The sequence below is a fragment of the Tachyglossus aculeatus genome, chromosome 17, assembly GCF_015852505.1.
Source record: "Tachyglossus aculeatus isolate mTacAcu1 chromosome 17, mTacAcu1.pri, whole genome shotgun sequence".
In the NCBI taxonomy this organism is placed as follows: Eukaryota; Metazoa; Chordata; class Mammalia; order Monotremata; family Tachyglossidae; genus Tachyglossus; species Tachyglossus aculeatus.
Genome location: NC_052082.1, coordinates 27,720,429 through 27,742,116, shown reverse-complemented (window position 1 = coordinate 27,742,116; position 21,688 = coordinate 27,720,429).

Here is a 21,688-nt window from a genome sequence, read left to right as displayed (position 1 = left end):
GCTTTGTTCAATCAATGGTATTTATTAATGATGATGGCATTTATTAAGCACTTACTATGTGCAAAGCACTGTTCTAAGCACTGGGGAGGTTACAAGGTGATCAGGTTGTCCCACATGGGGCTCACAGTCTTAATCCCCATTTTACGGATGAGGTAACTGAGGCCCAGAGAAGTTAAGTGACTTGCCGAAAGTCACACAGCTGACAATTGGCAGAGCCGGGATTTTAACCCATGACCACTGACTCCAAAGCCCATGGTCTTTCCACTGAGTCACGCTGCTTCTCTATTTATTTATTGGGTGTTTATTATGTATAGAGCACTGTGCTAAACACTTGGGAGAGTACAATAAAATAGAATTAGCAGACATGTTCCATGCCCTTAATGATCTTACAGTTGGGTTGGATTTCTGATTTAGACTGAATGAAGATATGAGTATCAGAAATATGGACCTTCCTGTGTATAGTGCAGTACAATAATATTTTTTGAGCAACAGCTCTATGCAGTACTGAACATAAGGAAGATACAATAGGATTAGCAGATATGATTCCTGTCCCCAAGGAGTTTACAGTCTACTGGAAAAGATAAAATTGAATAAAATTCTACAGGAAGGGTGTGAGTATTCCAGTGCCTAGGTGGCATGAGAATGCTGCGAAGTGACAGTAGAAAGCTATAAAATGTAGAGATGAGACATTAATCAGAGAAGACCTTCTGAAGGGACTTTAAAGATGGGAAAAACAGTGGTCTGCTGAATTGCAGGGGAAAGGAGTTTTGGACAGGGATAATAGCCAAGATCTGTTTGTTATCTCTACAAAAATTAAAAATATTTCCATTAAAAATTGGAAATAATGCCAACAGAGAGTTACAAAGACTGCAGATCACATAATATTTTAAACCACTGAAGTTTCCTTTCAGATGCTAAACTAATTCCCAGATTACAAAAATCACTTGTCACACCTTCCATAAGCCTATAGCTTTTGCTGGAAAAGGGGGTAAAAAAGAGCTCAATCTGAAATAATCACAAATTAGAACATCCTAGTTTCACTTTTCTATTTGTGTTGGTTAAACAGAGAAATACCTCATCCCATAGAAGTCTTTAAGCATGACATAGACGTGGGATGCTGCTAGCCGGAGTGCAAGTAGTACAGAAATTGAACTTTCCCCATGGAAAATACCTTAGAAGGAGGATGGGGCTCTTTGCCTAGGGTAAAGGAGACAAATTTCTTCCAGAATATCCCAATAGCATCTGGGAAATGAAGGCAAACCAACTTCTGTGTGTTGGGTTGTCCTATGTACTAGGCCCAGATCTCACAAGCACAAAGATTGAACACTTAAACAGCCTTATAGGCGGTCAAATTGGTATATGTAACCAGAGCATCATTGTCATTGATCAGCCATGGTGCATTGGTTATGTGAATAGCTCCACTTGGAAGCACATGAGCAGGTAATCCGTTTATAATTAGACCCCACTCATAACTACAGTGATCTATATATATCTTTCAATTCTTGACAATTCCATGATGGAGGTCTATTCACTGAGCAGAAATAAATCTTTCCTCTTTACCTTTCCAGTCCCCTGAGGTCTGATAATATAGGAATTGAGATCTCTGACAAGACTCAACTTGTCAGATTCTGGAGTCGATATGATAACCTTATCCAGATGCTTTGTTGCTGTTTATCATGAGCTAGTCATAGTGAAAAAGCACTTCTGTATTAGGGGCCAGTATATGCTCATAAATTAATCATATATGTTTCAGGGAAGATTTAGAGGCCAGAGATTATGGGCTATCTGATTACAAACATGTCTAGCAGTAAAAAAATGTCATGACACATTATGGCATTCAGTGTAAATTAAACAAAACCCACAAATATATTTTTACCAGGGATTTTTATGCCTCTCTCAAAACACCCATTCATAGGACATTGCTGATCTAAAGGTGACGGTGGTTACTTCTGCTATTCTATTTTTATTTCATACTGAAAAATGTAAATTCCTTGTGAGCAGGGACTACATCTGCCAACTCAATCAAATGGTTCTTTTCCAAGATCTCTGTATAATGATAATAATAATTATGATACTTGTTAAGCACTTACTATGTTCCAAGCACTGTTCTAAGCACTGGGGTAGATACAAGGTAATCGGTCTATCCAACACAGGGCTCACTGTTAATCCCCATTTTACAAATGAGGAAACTGAGGCATAGAGGTGTTAAGTGGCTTGCCCAAGGTCACACAACATACAAGTGGTGGAGGTGGGATTAGAACCCACATCCTCTGACTCCCAAACCCATGCTCTTTCCACTAAGCCACTATAGTTCTCCGTACTTAGTAAGTGCTCAATAAATACTACTGATGGATTGATTATTATACTAAACTTCCCTGGTTCGTTCATTCATGTACTACTTCTACCCAGGACTCCATGGTATCACCAAGATTTGAGGGTGCCAGACCTCATCCCCACTCCCTTCCCTACATTGTGGTCTCTGAGGAATTTATATATCTGAAGTCATTTGCATCCATTCACCAGGATTTCAAAGTTTTAACTTCTATCTCCGCTAACATTACATGATACTGGATAGCATGTCTATACTATCTTGGCCTAAAGAATGTATTCCCAATGAATGGAAAATGTAAAGTAAATTGCTACATTTATGTAGCATTAATGACCATTTTTTTTTTATTTCTTTGGTCATGTAAGTGCTAATCACATATTTTTATGAGTCAGGAATGACTTGGCTCAGGTAACAAAAACGATGACCAAAAGGGGCCTTCTACTAATCCGAGTATTTGGAAGGAATAAAGGAGACGTATAATCTTGACAGAAGCTGATTGGTAACACCGTCTGAATCCTCTGGAGAATTGTAAAACTGATTAGTCAGATCTGCTGACAAATGGTATTTAAATAGGATGTACAATTGAAGAGAATGTGATAAAACACAATCAAATAGCCATATAAACACAAAAAAATCAAACCAGAACACCCAAAAATATATCACCCCACTTCTCTGAGCTTCCTTCCCATCACATTATGTAGACGATAGAGCTTCTAAGAACTGGAGGAGGATGAAGTCTCCCAAGGCCCAGTTCTGGGCTCTCTTCTTTTCTCCTTTTACAGCCTTTTACAGAAGTCATTCACTCCCATGACTTTACCTACCACCTCTAGGAGGATAATTACCAAATCTACATCTCTAGCCCTGATCTCTCTCCTTCTCTACAGTGTTATATTGCTACTGCCTTCAGGACACCTCAACTTGGATGTCTACCCCAAACTTAACATTTTCAAAACAGAACTCCTAAACTATGCCCCGTGCCCCATTCTCCCTCATGACTTTTCCATTACTGTAGACAGCACCACTGTCCTCCCTGTCTCACAAGCCTGTAAATTTGGCATTATCCTGTACTCATCTCTCTCATTCAACCTACATATTCTATCTGTCACCAAATTATCAGTGCAACATTCACAGCATTGTTAAAACCCAGTCTTTCCACTTTATCCAAATTGCTATATTAATCCAAGTACTTATCCTATTCTGCCTTGACTACCGCATCAGCATCCTTGCTGACCTCCCTGCCTCTTGCTGACCTCCCTGCCATTCCAGCAGTCCATACTTCACTCTGCTGCCCAGATAATTCTTCTAAAAAAGACATTCGGTCCAAGTTTCCCACTCCTTTAGAATCTCCAATGGCTCCCCATCTACCACTGCAACAAACCAAAACTCATTACCACAGACTTACAGCATTCAGTCACCTTGCTCCCTCCTACCTCACTTTGCTGCTCTCCTACTACAACCCAGCCCACACACTTCACTACTGAAATGCTAACCTACTCACTGTACCTCAGCCTCATCTTTCTTACCCCTGAACTCTTGCCCATGTCCTGTCTCTGGCCGGGAACACCCTCTCTCTTCTATTCCTCTCCCCATCTACAAAGCCTTATTGAGGATACATATCTCTTCCAAGAGTCCTTCCCTGACTAAGCCCTCATTTTCTTTTCTAGTCGACCCCCAGCCCACATCATCGCCCTGGCCTGGAATGCCCTCCCTCCACACATCCGCCAAGCTAGCTCTCTTCCTCCCTTCAAGGCCCTACTGAGAGCTCACCTCCTCCAGGAGGCCTTCCCACACTGGGCCCCCTCTTTCCTCTCCCCCTCCCTCCCCTCTCCATCCCTCCCGCCTTGCCTCCTTCCCTTCCCCACAGCACCTGTATATATGTATATATGTTTGTACGTATTTATTACTCTATGTATTTTACTTGTACATAATCTATTCTATTTATTTTATTTTGTTAATATGTTTTGTTTTGTTCTCTATCTCCCCCTTCTAGACTGTGTGCCCACTGTTGGGTAGGGACCATCTCTATATGTTGCCAACTTGTACTTCCCAAGCACTTAGTACAGTGCTCTGCACACAGTAAGTGCTCAATAAATACGATTGATTGATTGATTGATTGATTTTCTCTTCTCCCATTCCCTTCTACTTTGCCTTTTTACTTTATTCACCACCACCCCCCGACACAGCCTCGCAGTAGTTCTGAAATGTCCATCTTTCCCTCTAGACTGTAAGCTTGTTATGACGAGGGGGAGCCTACCAATTCTGTTATAATGTACTCTGACAAGCGCTTAGTAAGTGCTCTGCACAAGGTAAGTGTTCAGTAAATATATGGTTGTTTGACGAGCCCCAGAGAAAAAAGAAAGAGAATTTCTGAGGGTTGGCTTCATTCCGGACAATCAGCTTACTGCTGTGCAGAAAGGTAATAAATCAGTTGGGAAGCAAATTTTCTCCTTCCCTTCTATCCAATTCCTTTTTGCAACTTCCAATGAGGCCTTTGGATATTTTGAAGCACACATTTCTCAAAGTCCAGTATAATACGCAGCATGACTTTTGTGCATTAGCCATATTCCTTTGTCTAGAGCCTGTTTCACTGGTGCTCTTTAAATATGTCTCAATTTTACTTTGACTAAGAAGGATTTCTTAAAATCATCCAGGAGTAAACCTTAGATACTAAGTTCACACAATGCATCCTAGGTGTATACTCTAAGAAATAATATCAATAGACAAACTATTATGACACACAAGTCAGAGGACACAGAGGTGTTTTCAGTTTATGATGTGAAAACCTTAACCACAGTTGGCTACGGAAAGTCACAACCCAGAGAAGAAACTACTGGATGAGACTTTGATTTTCAGTGATACCATGAAGCTAATCTATATTTATGGTCAGAGATTTTCATGTTTGGTGAATTCCCCAAGATTGGTACTTTCAGAGGTGGCTTTAAAATGCAGTTAATTCCTTTTCATAAGCCTACTAATACTCTATTTCTAGAGGCATTTCTAGAGGGTGATGGGATGGGAAGAAGAAAAAGGATGGGAAATGATCCTGTTCCCTCCGCTACAGGATCCAGGGTCTAGCCACACCCCTGCCTCTCAGGATGTCATACTTTACCCCCTATTTTCATGTCGCAGTAAGAACATTTATTAAGCACTTATTTTATGCAGAGCACAAACAAGTGTGACGCCTTGTTGAGTCACTCTACTGCCATGGGATGGAAGACACAGATTATAATATATGACTATCTGGGAATAAAGGTCCTGATTTAGGTGTTGAGGAAGGTAGCTTGCTTGGCAGTTCGGGGTACCCTCCATGACAGTGGAGCAGCTGAGGGCTCAGAATTAGTGGTTTGATCTGCCTCATGTTTCCCTTCTTTCAGGGTCAGAAGCAGCTGTTCAATTAGGTGGGTATGTTCCACTGATGCGATATTGGACCAATCAGAGCGGGGTGGGAGGGATGGATCATAAACCAAACTTTCAATCAATCAATATGAAAAACAAAAGTAATCTGGAGGCCATTCATTATTGAGGGATTTGTAGCTTAGCAAGCTGCACCCCTGTCATGTACCCTTCACAATCAGCCTCCTTAGGGAGGACCTGGAATCAGTTCTTGTACCAGAAGAATGTACAAAAATAATAACAGAATGATTAAAAGTGATCGGGTCCTTGTCTAGTTATGCACGAAATTTGAGATATAAACAAAATCCCAAGAGAGGATTGTAAAGAACGGAAAATGTACTCAATAAATTTTGGGCAGACATAGCTTGAGAAACTATCTCTTCAACAACACTGAAACACACTGCTGAAATCTCACTGTATGTAGTTTCATCTCTGAATATGAAAGGGATATAAACAAATGCAAATATTTAGTAATTTATCCAACCTCCTTCATCTGGAAAAAGAGGCCTGTCTTAAAAGGCCTCCAATTGATCATCACAGATTTTTCATGCTTCTCCTTCTGTTACCCAGCCTGACATTTCAAAAATGAGAAAGTACATATAAGGGGTTGACTGGATTGGTAGGCAGAATGAATAGAACAGGGTAATATTTTCAGTCTGGAAAATCAGATTAATGAGTTGAAACATTTCTGTGAAAGAAGTCAAATTTAAAGCTATAGCTAAACCTGAGCTGAATATAACTGTACACATTATATCCTGATCTCTAGTCTGCTGTGCGAGGAAATACTGGCTTTTAGAGAGAGGAAGAACTGAACAATAAATTCATCCTGAAATATGAAATGATGTGGGCAAATGTGCTTGCACAATGAACACCAAATCAACATCCCGGATACACATACCATCAACTTAGGTGTGCAGCAGCATTAAGATAGCAATGAATCCTGTAAATAATGGGTAAAACGATTTATATGTGTACAGTTGGAACATCAGAGCAGCCAAAACACTCATTCGAATTATTGCCTGTTTTGATAAAGACTTAATCTGTTCACTTTACAATTAAGAAAGGAGAAAGCAAGAAATGTAGTAGCCAATTTGGGCTAGCTCAAAATGATGAGTTGTACAAAAGGTGCAGAAAGAAGCTGATTCCAAGGAAGACTGTTCACTCAGAGAAAGCTTGCAGAGAAAAGATAAGAAAAACAGAAACCCTTAGTAAATTAATGCCTGCTAAAGGGATTAAAGGGTATTATGATTAAAGGGTATTATTAATGAAATGGTAGAAGAAAAACAATGACGGAAAGTTGAAGTTCATTTTATAGAGTATTCTATTCACCAAAATAGTTCTCTACCTGTGGCTTAAGATTTTTTTTCTTAAGATCTAATTGATTTATTCAATCAATCATATTTATTGAGATCAAAAGAGTTTGCTGTCAGAATAGTTGTCAAAGGTGTTATGAAACAACTGTTTCCCTCTCATTGCAAATTAACTTTGACGGAATGTCATAAGTGAGAATTCTTGGACTATTAACAATAGAGTAAGGGAGAGTGTGCAAACCTGATGGATTTGACTTTAGGCATCCTTGACTGGCATTTGGCTCTTAAGATAATTTCCTTTTGTAGCTGTTATCTTTGGTGAGGCAGCTGGAATGTTTCATTGGTAAGTGGGTCTTTTAGAATATTCCTATAATGCAGATAGCTTCTCTGTGATCATTTCTGAGTGGAAATAATAGGATTTCTGATCATCAGAATTCATACATTCATTCAATCGTATTTATTGAGACCTTCCTGTGTGTAGAACACTGTACTAAGCATTTGGAAAGTACAATTTGGCAATGGAATTCCACTGATAAATGAAAATTCCTGGGCATTAAATGGTAGCTTCATCTCTTGTCTAAATTAGTTTTTTTCCAGGACATTAAGAGCTTACTTGGGCTACTTGAATAACCTCATGTAAGGAAAAACTTCTTTCTGGAATGGATTATATTTACCTTCAGTCATTATGATATAAGGTATTTACATTTTGATCTGGATCTGCTTAGAGAAGCAGTGTGGCTCAGTGGAAAGAGCCCGGGCATTGGAGTCAGAGGTCATGGGTTCAAATTCCGGCTCCACCAATTGTCAGCTGTGTGACTTTGGGCAAGTCACAACTTCTCTGTGCCTCAGTTACTTCATCTGTAAAATGGGGGTGAAGACTGTGAGCCCCACATAGGACAGCCTGATCACCTTGTAGCCCCCTGTACTTAGAACTGTGCTTTGCACATAGTAAGTGCTTAATAAATGCCATTAAAAAAAAAACAAAACCCAGTCAAGAAGCTTAAATTAGAAATAAATCAATAAAAATTCAAACTGAACAAAATTCAACATACCATATGTCTTTCTCTTGTTACTGGTCCGGGACATAATTATTGCACTTTGAGGAACCATTTCTCCATCAAAAGGTTGGAGAAAGCAAACTTATTGGGTGCTTTAAAGTGGATGGTAAGGAGCTTCTGACTGATGTGGAGGTGGATGTACAATCATTTTGAGATTTTCGAAGAATGGAAAATGTGGGCTGAATTTTTTTTTTTTTTTTTTTGGAATAATGGGCCTGACAGCAGAGTGAAGTGGAGTGGGGAGTGTCAGAAGTCACAGAGGTCAGTGACTAGGTGGACGCAGTATCAAGGTGGGGAAAGATAACTGCTTCAATCAGTGTAGTAGCAGTTTGGTTGGAGAGGAAAGGTCAGATTTTCTTCAATTTGATTATGGAGTCCCATTGTCTCTACAGCATTACCATGTACCGTAGTCCACATCGGTCTCTTTTTTTTTTTTTTAAAAAAAAAGGAATTTAAGTGCTTAATGTGTGCTAGCACTCTACTAAGTGCTGGAGTAGATATAGGCTAATCAGGATGAACACAGTCCATGCCTCGTGTGGGGCTCAGGGTCTTAATCTCCATTTTATAGATGAGGGAATGGAGCCAAAGAAGAGACTTGCCTAAGGTTACACAGCAGGCATGTAGCAAAGCCGGAATTAGAATCCTGGTCCTCTGAATCCCAGGCCCATGTTCTATCCACTAGACCACCCTGGTTTGGGATTCTTTTCCTATTTCTTTCCCTATCTTTCATTCATTCATTCATTCATTCAATCGTATTTATTGAGCGCTTACTGTGTAAAGAGCACTGTACTAAGCTCTTGGGAAGTACAAGTTCCCAAGTACAAGTGTCATAATTAGTGATTATCTGGCAACAGAATTAGGTGCTGCTTTAAGTTCTATGTTGCTAATGCAAACTTGTGACTGCTTAGACGGTCTTGCAGAATGATATCATCTGGAATATAACTTTCATGTATATATTATTGAAAGTGATCAACTACAAATGGCTGCATGCTGACAATGCATGCATGCATTGGAGAAGCAGTGTGGCTCAGTGGAAAGAGCCCGGGCTTTGGAGTCACAAGTCATGGGTTCAAATTCCTGATCCGCCACTTGTCAGTTGTGTGATTCTGGGCAAGTCACTTAACTTCTCTGTGCCTCAGTTCCCTCATCTGTAAAATGGGGATTAAGACTGTGAGCCCCCGTGGGATAACCTGATCACCTTGTAACCTCCCCATGCTTAGAACAGTGCTTTGCACATAGTAAGCGCTTACTAAATGCCATCATCATTATTATTATAATGTCTTTGGTTTATTAAATTTCTCAATCTGAAATTTCTGAAAGTCTGCTAGTATTTCCAGTCACTATTGTCTTTAGAATTCTTCATAGAATAACCATTGAAAAAATCCTTTAGCATTCAATTCATGAAACTTATTACTTATTTGAAACACATACTGAACTCATGAAGACATTTATCTGTGTAATCACCACAGTGGGAGGAATAAACTGATTGATAATGTTCTTTCAACTACAGAAAAAAAAGATAAAGAGCCTTAGAACAAGACATTTGGAATTTTAATTAGCAAAGAAAAAATGCAATAATGTGTTCTTTGTAAGCTGGCAGGTAAGATTACATTATTTTAAAATATAAGGAGTCTTCTATGAAACATATACTATTTGTTTTCTTACCAAAACTTTCCAGTGACAACTAATTTAGGGAGTGAAGTTTTACTTCTGAGTGTAAAATTAAGAAAACACTGAACCTTATGAGCAAAAGAGCATTTTTTTGGTGGTTGGAGGTTGAAGATTGTAACAAGGCAAGAACCTACCAAGGAATGATAGATGTTCAACAAAATATCAGAAGCAAAAGAAGGGTGTGGAAGAGCAAATCCTTTACCTATGGAGGAATCCTTAACCTTCCAGCACTTGGATTTAGTCAGCCGCCACACAAAATGATTTTGGAAGCATTCTCTAAGCTCTTTATAGGACAACAAGATCCTAGTTAATAGTCTATATTTTGAGGAGTGTGGGTTTTTTGTTGGATTGTTTTCCTTTCTAGAAAAAAAATCCCAAAATATTCAATTGTAGCCCTAATTGGAGCTGCTAAAGATTGAGTGAGAATATTTGAAAGCATTGGTGTATGTGAATTTGTTTGAATAAGATGTGTCCTTCAAATCTGAAGATAACACAAAGATGTTTGCCCTTAGGTGCAAGTGTGGTTAAGGCCAATGCAGAACTCCAGGTCTAACTACATTTTACACAACAAATACCGTGCTACATTGTCATCCTTGTCATGAGAAGCAGTGATAACACCTGGACCTGGGAGTTGGAAAGTCATGGGTTCTAATCCTGGCTTTGGCACTTGTCTGTTGCGTGACCTTGGGCAAGTCACTTCACTTCTCTGGGCCTCCGTTGTCTCATCTATAAAATGGGATTGAGGCTGTTGAGCTCCTCTTGGGGGCAGGGACTGTGTCCAACCTAATTTGCTTGTTTCCACCCCAGTGCTTAGTACAGTGCATGGCACAAGGTAAGCTCTTATATTTAGCAAATTATTTTCATTATTATTATTATTATTATCCTTTTTGTAACTTTTGCTTCTCTGGTCCTCTGGAAGCCTGTCTCAAAAAGCTGCTTGTTGCTTATTTTCAGAGTACCATGATGATCTATCTCTCAATATTTAGCTGGGATTTGATGGATTGTCTGAAACTTCGCTTTACTGCATCTTTAAAATATTTTTTCTGTCCTCTTGTTTTCATTCACCCAGTTCATTTTGCTTTATAGCAGCAGTTTGAGTGCCTTCTATCGCATGTTCTCCTCACATGTCTTTCCCATCCCTCCTCTCACAAAGCTGTACTGAAGTGAGAGTAGCTTGAATGCTATAAGATCGAGTGTGGAGAAAAGATATAATCACCATTTAGACCCAAACAATGGTACAGGGCCAAGGAATATGTAAGTAATAGTCATATCTGGGAGAAGCAGCATAGCTCAGAGGAAAGAGCACGGGCTTTGGAGTCAGAGGTCAGGGGTTCAAATCCCGGCACCACAAATTGTCAGCTGTGCGACTTTGGGCAAGTCACATAACTTCTCTGTGCCTCAGTTACCTCATCTGTAAAATGGGGATTAAGACTGTGAGCCCCCCGTGGGACAACCTGATCACCTTGTAACCTCCCCAGCACTTAGAACAGTGCTTTGCATATAGTAAGTGCTTAATAAATGCCATTATTATTATTATTAAAGAAGTGGAAAGTCTTTGCACGTATGTGCATGCACAGAGATGGTATTATGTAAATAGAGTGTAATCCCAGCATACATGTACACATCTTAATAGTTGCTTGCTTCCTCTATCTGCATAATGTCTTGTATCCTCAACTAGTTCGGGGGCTGAGGCCTAATACAGCGCTCTGCACACAGTAAGAGCTCAATAAATACAATTGAATGAATGAATGAATGAATAATAGGGTCATATTGTGAATGGGATTGGAACTTGATTAGAGAGGGGATGGTTTGAGAATACGTGGTGTAGAGACAGGAGTGCAGCAGAGCTCAGCAGTGTCCTGAGGGGGTTCCTGTTCTGCTGTCCTCTCCTTTCAAGGCCCAGAACTGGCCCAGGACACACAGGAGGCTAGCAACAGCTCTCCCTTCCCCTCCCCTTCCTTCCTCTCCTCTCCCATGTCCCCCATTTTCTTCCCCAGGCAGCAGTCTGGATAGAGGAGGAAGGGAAGGTTGAGTGAGGCAGTTGTCGATTCAACCCACAGCCCGGGACAGGCAGTCTCAGTTGACCAGGACACAATTAGGAGATAGAAAAGAACCAGCTCTCTGACCACACATATGTGGAGGTCACTCCCATGGATGAACTAGTCTAGACTGGGGCTAAGGGGTTGGAAGGGGTGCAGTTATCTCTGCCTGTCTTTATCACTTCCCATCTCTCTGTCTCTCTCACCCCATCCCTGTTCCCTGCCTGCTACTGTTGGTTTGACAAACACCCAGAATTAGATTAGTGCCTGTCAGAGCTATGCCACCTCGGTACTCAAAGTCATTGAGTAGAATGGCTAGAGAAGCAGCGTGGTTCAGTGGAAAGAGCATGGGCTTCAGAGTCAGAGGTCACAGGGTCAAATCCCGACTTCGCCAATTGTCAGCTGTGTGACTTTGGGCAAGTCACTTCACTTCTCTGGGCCTCAGTTACCTCATCTGTAAAATGGGGATTAAGACTGTGAGCCCCACGTGGGACAACCTGATCACCTTGTATCCCCCCAGCGCTTAGAACAGTGCTTTGCACAAATGCCATCATTACTATTATTGTTCTTATTATTACTGTTGAAATGCACACACACACACACACACACACAAAAAGTAATTTTTTGTAACAGGAATTTTATGATTGGGAGGAAGTTGTTTCCTATATTTACCTATACTTTAAACTACCCTTAATCACCATAGATACATCAGGATGTGTTATCTCACATTAAGCACTTAGAATATTGCTTGGCACATAGTAAGTGCTTAACAAATACCATCATTTTTATCATTATTATTCACAGAGAGTGAGAGAGAAGGAATGAGACATGTACATAGACACTCAGCTCTCTCTTGCATTGCCAATTCATGAAGCAAGACTGGGAATATAGTTCCTTGCTCTCCACCCCAGCTACTTTCAAGACTTCCCCTGAGTAGAAAGATGTGCCCCAGAGGTTAGCACAGCTTATCAGTATGCAGAGCCCTGGCTTCTAGAACAATTACTTGTGAATGATAGGGAAAAATATCCCTAAATGTCTTTCTCCCTGCTTAACTCTTGGAACGCCCTGACCATCTCACTTTAATAGTAATAACAGTGTTTTTTTAAGCACTTACTCTGTGCAGAACACGGTACTAAGTGTTCTAAGTAACTGTGAGCTATTGTTCTGGGCCGCAGTCAGCCAGGACCCAGGGAGTCCTTCTGGGAAAGCAGAGGGATCTGCATGGGAAGGAAGCAACAAAATACGCTCCATGACCCCAAAGTGGAAATTACCTCTCAAGTCAATTACCTGAAAAGCCCCAACTCTGGTCCTGGCTTGTCGGGAGTAAGGCATGGAGCTGCAAAATCCATCCAGAGCCCCTCCCTCCCTCCATCCCTTTCTCTCCCTCCCTCTGTCCTTCTCTCTCTTTCCCTCCTTTCTTCCCCCCCTCCTTCATTCCCCTCTTCCCCTTTCTTCCCCCTACGTCCTTCTTCTCCCTCCTCCCTCTTTCTTCTCCCTCCCACTCACTCTTTCTTTCCCCCTCCTACTCACTCCTTCTTTCCCCCTCTCTCCTTTTCTCCCCTCCCTCCTTCTTTCCCTCCTCCCTCCTCCTCCCCTCCCTCCTTCTTTCTCCCCTCTCCTTCTTCCCCCTTCTTTCCCCCCCTCCCTTTTTCTTTCCCCCCTCTCCCTCCTTTTTTTTTCCTTACTCCTTTTCCTTCCTCCTTCCCTTCTTTCCATTTTCGTGGGTGGGTGGAAGTGAGCAGAGAAAGAACAGTGGCAGTCCAGAGCCTCAGGCTAAGAGCAGGTTAACACCCCCAAATGCCCCAAACTCCTTTTGTCTGCTTCCAGAACTTCAATCCTATTCGGGGTCTGTGGGGCTGATAGCTATTGTTTTTGGCAGGCCAATATGTGCAGCCTGGAGCCCCCAAGCCTGTGCCATAAATAGGGTTTTAAGACACAGATGCAATAGAAGCAGCTTGGCCTACAATTCAGAAAGACTTGGGTTCTAAATCTGGCTCTGCCAATTAATTGCTGGGGCAAGTCACTTAACTTCTCTATGCCTCAGTTTCCTCAACTGTAAAATGGGGATACCTGTTCTCCCTCCTTCCTAGACTGTGAACCCCATGAGGAACAGGGACTGTTTCTGACCTAATTACCTATCCCAGAATTTAGAAGTGTTTAACATATAGTAAGTACTTAACAAATACCATTAAAAAAAAAATCCAGGTCTCACCCCAGGCCCTGTTTCTGTGTCCCCAAATGGGAGACCAAGGAGAACTGGTCTCCACAGAGAAGCAGCATGGCTCAGTGGAAAGAGCACAGGCTTGGGAGTCAGAGGTCATGGGCTCTAATCCCTGCTCTGCCACTTACCGACTAAGTGACTTTGGACAAGTCACTTAACTTCTCTTTGCCCTAGTTACCTCATCTGTAAAAAGGGGATTAAGATTGTGAGCCCCATGTAGGACAACCTGATCACCTTGTGTCCCCCAGGCACTTAGAACAGTGCTGTGCACATAGTAAGTGCTTAAGAAATTCCATCATTATTATTATTAACTGCAGTGGGTATGGGCAGAGAAGAGCCAGAACCATGGTGTCTAGCTCCGAGTGAATTGGCTTATGGGGGAGGTGACCTGAGAGGTTAAGCTGGGATGTCCTGAGTTTCCCAGCCTCACCTCCACCAGTTGTTTGTCTCTCTGGGAGAAATGGGGCATATGCCTTATCTGTTGCTTCAGCTAGTCCTTCCCTCCTCTGCTGTGGTAGATCAATCAGAGGGAGGTGCATCACTGGTGTAGGTGACCAGTTGGAGGATAGGTGGCATGCAGAATTAACAATGAGATTCACCCACCAATAAAATTGGAATATGGGGAATAATCAATTCACAGGATGGGGGCTCCGTGAAGGGGACAGATCATGAACCAGAGTTTTTGTTTTATTTACTTTATTTTCATTGGTGGACTCCAGATAGTAAAAGGCGGTTAAAAGTCTTGCATTTTCACAATACAAGGCTGTCAGATACCAGCACCAGGGTCAACTTCCATGGGTATGTCTGAGAACCTTAAGCTGACCAAAATAATTGTTCTTTCATTCAGTTGTATTTATTGAATGCTTACTGTGTGCAGAGCATTGCACTAAGTACTTGGGAGAGTCTGCTACACCAATAAACAGAAACATTCCCTACCTACAGCGAGCTTGTCAGATCACAGGTTTATGTTCTGTAGAATTTGAGGGATCTGAAAAAAAAATTCTTACACAGGTAATACCGAAAGAGCATACAAACTTGCATTTGAATATCAGATCATGTGTTAAATTTGTAATGTTGGTAATTAGAAAATGCACCTTTAGTGCTTTAGGAAATCAATGAAGGAGAATCACCATTAATTACACACTGCCCCATTTCATATTTAGGCCATACACAAAAGTCTACCATTACTCCACAACTCTACTTCCAACGTCACTTTTTCTTAGTTCAGCATGTAAATAATACAACCCATAGGGAAAACGTGTACTTGGATAATTATGATACAGAATGATTTCTTTATTCCTTACATTGTTTTTATACAGAACAAGGCTTAGCATTTTCTGCTTTGGAATTCTGCTACTGTAAAAAGAAAATGTAGTTCCTTTTTAATATGAACATACCATTATAACTATCAAAAATTGATTTGAAGTACTAAGCCTGGCTTTATGCCGACTTCTGAAAGCGACCAGCGTAGTGAATAAAGTTCTTATTCAGCAGTCTCTGGAATTGCATGACCTTTGAGAATTTGTGGTTCGGTGATCGCCAATTACAAGTTTGACATTGAGGACATTGGCAATTAGCAATTCTAATAAAAAATGTATTCCAAACTTTGATCCTCCAGTGTGTCATATTAAGTTGAACGGAAAGGACTCTTCCATTTTTGGTGCATTTTTTTTCTTGTGGAAATAGATTTTCTGCAACTGGTAATTCTAATCATATACTTCAAAAGTTCCCATTGGTAAGTTAATAAAAGGGGAAGGACCACATGAAGGTAACTGGTAACAATTTAGATCTGACACAAGTGAATGCATAATGGATCATATAACCATTAAAGCCTAAATATTGATGATGCTCAACTTAGCAATGCCTCCTAAATCATTGATATTGTTTTAAAATGTTCATATATTTTAGGTTGATTCATTTAACCTACATCACAGGTAACTTCTTGGATTTGGAAAAGCAAAAAGACTTTGAGGAAGCTTCGCATTCAAAAATTCCTTCTGATTAAACATCTATTTGTCTATGAAGTTGATGTGGGAGGACTTTGGGGGAGAGGGAGAAAGAACAAGGGGAAAGGAAGTGGGCTGGGGGAAGTTCATGAAATCTATTGGGTTTGGCCACTAGTAAACCAGCACAGCATCAAGTGGTCATAGGATGGACATCCACAATATTAGGCATAGTAGCCACAAGCAAAACTGAACTAGGCCACCAGGACATAAGCCTTTAGAAGAGGGATCAAAACACACTGGTTTTAATATGCTCGTCTTTTCAATAGACTTTGAAGTTTGTACAGCCAGGATACAGGTTAAAAATAGATTGCAATGACTTTCCCAAGACATTCATAGTGTTAAGCAAACAATAGCATCATCAAAATGGAAGTAGGATGGCATGACTCCAGAGAATATTCACAACTATGCACAGGTGAGAGCCAGTGAGGGGGCAGTTCGATCAGTTGGCATGTTAAAATAACCTATCCTCTCAGTCCTCAGGCTACAAGATGGTTGAAGATTTTGTAAGCTGAATAAGAATAAGGAGACCTCGGGTCTTAGTTGTGGCTCTCTCACTAATTTGTTGGGTATCTTGGGCAAGTCACTTATATTCTCTGGCTCAATTTTCTTCTCTCTGAAATGGAGGAAAAATTAACATCATAACCCTATCTCAAGGGATGGTGCAGTCTCAGGGAAAAAAAACCTGATGTTAAATACTTGACATTATCAATCATTTTAATGTCTCATACTAATGTGATCTTTATAGCTGTCCTTCAAGTTCAAAGCTGATGTTGGTAATACTGCGATTTTTAATTGATGTGACAGGGACAGTGTTTGAATCAGTATTAATTTGTTACCCCAGCACTTAGTTCAGTTTTTCACAAATTGCAAACCCTTGAAAAATATTAACTACTACTGCTACTACAACTGCTAGTACAAGTAACTCCTGTACATGCCTGAGGACATATAAACCCAACAATTGCTAAATCCCCTAGCCAGCTGCTTTTTGGCTAACCTAAATATCCCATTTGTTATTCTCCATTAACTTACCTATCTTCTTTCAAGAGCTTTGCATTTTTAAAAAATGGATTTTTCCCTTCTTTTGTTAACTTTTACTCTTCCAATTAGCCTTGCAGGACTTTGGTTTAGTTACCTGATTTTTTTGTTGTTGTTGTTGGGTAGCATATATATTACTGGGCTTCCTCACCATGGTTAAATGAAACCTGTGGTATCTGAACCTCACCCTTCCCTGGGCATCCTATTCCCCCTCTCAACCGTAGAAGAGCAACTGCCTTTCCCACCTCCCCCTGCCACTCAGGGCCACTGCTCTGGGCATGCTCTGTGCACATTTAGCCAGACATATAAAAACAAAAACTAACAACTAAAAAACCCTTTTGAGCCTTCTCAGCCCCATTTCATTGCAACTGAGCAAAGCATCCAGTAATTGCAGCCTCATTTCTCCTCCAGAATTCCCTTGCCTTCCAGCCACCTTCCTCCCACGAGTTGTTTCATGGTGTCTAGCCTTTGCTTTCCTTCAGATTTTATTTTAAAATATCCCACACCTCATTTTTTATGTTTCTTCCCATTAACCTAGTGTCATTTTGATTTGGGTGATTCTCTTCCTCCTGCACAAATTTCATCTTTCTCACAAGGTTCCCTAGTTTCTCATGTTGGAACTTTGGCCCTATATTTTCTTATTGGGGCAAACATTTAGACTTAACAGCAGTTCTTGTGAGCTTGGACTTCAGCCTTATTCATTCATTTATTCATTCACTCGTATTTCTTGAACACTTACTGTGTGCAGAGCACTGTACTAAGTGCTTGGAAAGTACAATTCAACAGTAGAGACAGACAATCCATGCCCACAATGGGCTTACCATCTAGAGTCTTCTACTAACAAGCTAAATTAGACCTCTAGTATGCTGCCTTTCTGTATTATGGGTTCCAATATGAGTGTACCAGGGCCACTGGTTTTATCCCTGATGACATTTCTCATCCTTTTCTTCTTTTTACCTTAATAATTGTAGTGTTTGTGAAGTGCTTATTATTAAGTGCTGGTGAGTCATTTCCGATTCATAGCGACTCCATGGATATACTTGCTCCAGAACATCCTGTCCACAGCCATAACTGCAACCTTTCTAACAGTTCTTCTGTTATCGTTGTTATGGTCTCTAACCATCTAGCTGCTGGTCTGCCTATTCCACATTTTCCCTGGACTTTTCCTAGCATTAGTGTCTTCTCCAGAGAATCAGTCCTCCTGATTATGTGTCCAAAATACGCTAATCTAAATCGAGTCATTTGGCCTTCCAAAGACCATCTTGGTTTAATTTGCTCCAAAATCCATTTGTTTGGGTTTCGGGCAGTCCATGGTATTCACAAAAGCCTTCTCCAACACCACATTTCAAAGGAATCGATGTTCTTTCTATCCTGTCTTTCACCGTCCAGCTTTCGGATCCATACGTTGTCATGGGAAACATGATAAAGTTGACGATTTGTATTTTGGTGGCAATTGTTACTTCAGCATATTTCATGACTTTTTCCAGGCTCTTCATAGCAAGCCTTCCTAACATTAGTCTTCGGTGAATAACTTACTTATGTGAAGTGCTTACTATGTGCCTTTTCTGCAGTTATGCCTGTGATATTCATGGTTCATGGCTTGAGGACTGAGGAAGCAGATCAAATCCTAATATCCATTTGGTCTCTGAAACTAGATCATTCTGTAATTTGATGGGAATTCCCTAATGACCCTTGGCTTCTACAGTCCTAATATCACAGGAGAGAAACCCTGCAACCTGCAGAAGCTGAGGGCACGCATTAGCTACCTCTACAGCATGTGGAATATTAGGACCCTTAGAAGCACCCTGGACTGGAATAATGGGAGCCAGAGGAGATGAGGAAAGCACTGTTTTTTCTTATTTCTTTCATTTAGCCTGATTATTTCCAATCCCCTCTACCTCCTGTGGCATATTTATTTGGTAATTTCTTATATTTTGAGTCAGGGATGAAATCTGAGAACCTTCCTAATGTTCAGTAAGGTATTTTATTCATTGTAAGTGCCTACTCAGTGGATAGTACTCTCATCATGAAAACATTAGCAATTAGCAGTTCCTGTGAATACTCTGCCTGAATAACAGCAATAATGCATACACCACTCCCTATCCACCCTGATCCAATGTTTAGAACAGTGCTTGGCACATAGTAAGTGCTTAACAAAAACCAACATTATTATTATTACTAATATTCTGCTGAATTCATTTTTCACAGCATTGCTTGATACTACAAACTTTGGGGCCACCGTAAACTAAGTTTATTTTTAACACTGTGTAGGGGATAGAGGTAGAGAGAAAGAACCCTCAGACTAGTTTCTGTAGTCTTGAAATTGACTGACATTTTTCTTTGATACTATTCCTTAATACCACCTCCAAGCAAATACAGGTAGGGTAAATAGTCTTTGAGAGGAGTCATGAGGATGATATGAATGATTTCTGAAATTCTTTGCTTTTCCCAAAACAGCAAACTTCAGAACGTGATGAAACACCTATCTTTTAAATTGGGTTTTTCTGATTTATTGAGATTTTTAGGTTTCAAGTCTGATAGATTTTTAATAAAACATCATTTCTGACATTTTAATTAATGGTTTGTCATGTGCCATATATTTCAATTAATGTTTAATCTTGTACCTGCCCCTGACATAACAAAGCAGCCTCTCCCCCGAGCTCAGAATATAATAGATTTCAGAAGAGACATCATGTCTTTATCTACTTCACCTAAAGGGAGGGAGAGGTTGAGTAGCACAGGAGAATTCCCAGAAAGAGAAATTGAATTAATATGTGCTGTCTTTCAGGGGTTGGGCTAATGTCCCAGGGAGGGGGCAAAAGTGAAGGTGGCTCTGTGCAAACTACTATTGTCAATTCCCCTGTCCAGGTTCTTGGTCCTGTTGTCTTCCTGTCCAAAAGTGATTAGACCAAGATAAGTCCAGAGTGTTCAGCAGAAGACTTCATCAATCAACAGCACTACTGAGCTCCCACTGTGTGCAAATTCTACCCCAAGCACTTAGTAGAGGGCCGGGCACATATACCATTTAAAAAAATCAAAAAAAGTGTATACTTCTTTTTTCAGTCACAAGAAGAGTATGAATTCAAAAGTCACACCCCACAATTTTTCCTACTTTTCAGATTTATTGAATGATGAGAACTCTTTGGGCATCTGGTGTCAATTGATCATGCCCTGATAGCTAATCCCCTTATATACAATTTGCATCTCATAGAAGATTATCCGTCACAATCACTCTCATTACAGCATAATAAGCTCTCGGATGTCTGGGAAAGTAGGAGAGGTGAAATCACAAACTGCCTCTACAATTTAGTATGTATTCTCATAATCAGAGATAAAACATACCTAGTCACTACTTGTGCTTTGATCTCTGTTGCATTTTCTCTCCCAGAATGTCATTAAAAATATTACAGACAGAGGAGGCGGCAGAGTATAAAGATATGTACAGAAGTGCTGTGAGGGTGGAGGTAGGGTGGATATCAAAGTGCTCTTAGGATGCAGAGAAGCAGAATAGCTCAGTGGAAAGAGCACGGGCTTAGGAGTCAGAGATCGTGGGTTCTAATCCTGGCTCTGCCACCTGTCAGCTGTGTGACTTTGGGAAATTCACTTAACTTCTCTGTGCCTGTTACCTCATCTGTAAAATGGGCATTAAAGACTGTGAGCCCCACATGGGACAACCTGATTACCTTGTATCTCCCTCAGCACTTAGAACAGTGCTTGACACATAGTAATCACTTAACAAATACCCATCATTATTATTATTATACAGACCCAAGTGCATAAGTAAATTAAAAGAGAGGGAGATGAGAGGTTAGTTAAGGAAGGCTTTCTGGAGGAGATGTCATTCTTGTAGGGATTTGAAGAAGGAGACATCTCTATTTGTATTTCCCAGGGACACCTCAAGTCTACATCCAGAAGCCAACTTGTACTTCCCAAGCGCTTAGTACAGTGCTCTGCACACAGTAAGTGCTCAATAAATACAATTGAATGAATAAATGAACTCCTTATCTTGCCCCAAAATCCTCTCCTCCACCTGAATTTCCCATCATTGTTGGCAACACTACCATCTTCCTGTCCCGCAAGACATTAACCTGGGCACTGTCCTTGGTTTATCTCTCTCCTACAAACTGCATATTCAGTCAGTCACCAAATCCTTCTGGTTCTATCTTCACAACATCTCTAGAATCTCTTCCTTTGTCTCCATTCAAACTACCACCTTGCCTGTTCAAGCACTTCTCGTATCTCTCCCTCCTTGAAAACTGCATTGGCCTCTTCACTGACCTCCTTGAATCTAGCCTCTCCCCAATCCAGTTTATTCTGCTGCCTAGATCATTTTTATAAAAACAAAATATTCTGTGCTCCTTTCCCCACTCTTCAAATACCTGCGATCATTGTCCATCATCTCTGATCGAACAGACAGTCCTCACCTTTGGTTTAAGGCACTCAGTCTGTTCCCTCCCCCTACAACGCAGGGAACTTTGTTCTCTGTCGCCAACCAACTTCCCATGACTCAATCTCATTTCTCTTAATGTCAACCCCTTGCTCTCATAAAGGGTAAATATTTCAACAGTCATAACTATAAATCATGTGGGATTTCTTATGGAACAGGGACATTCATAAAATTCAATT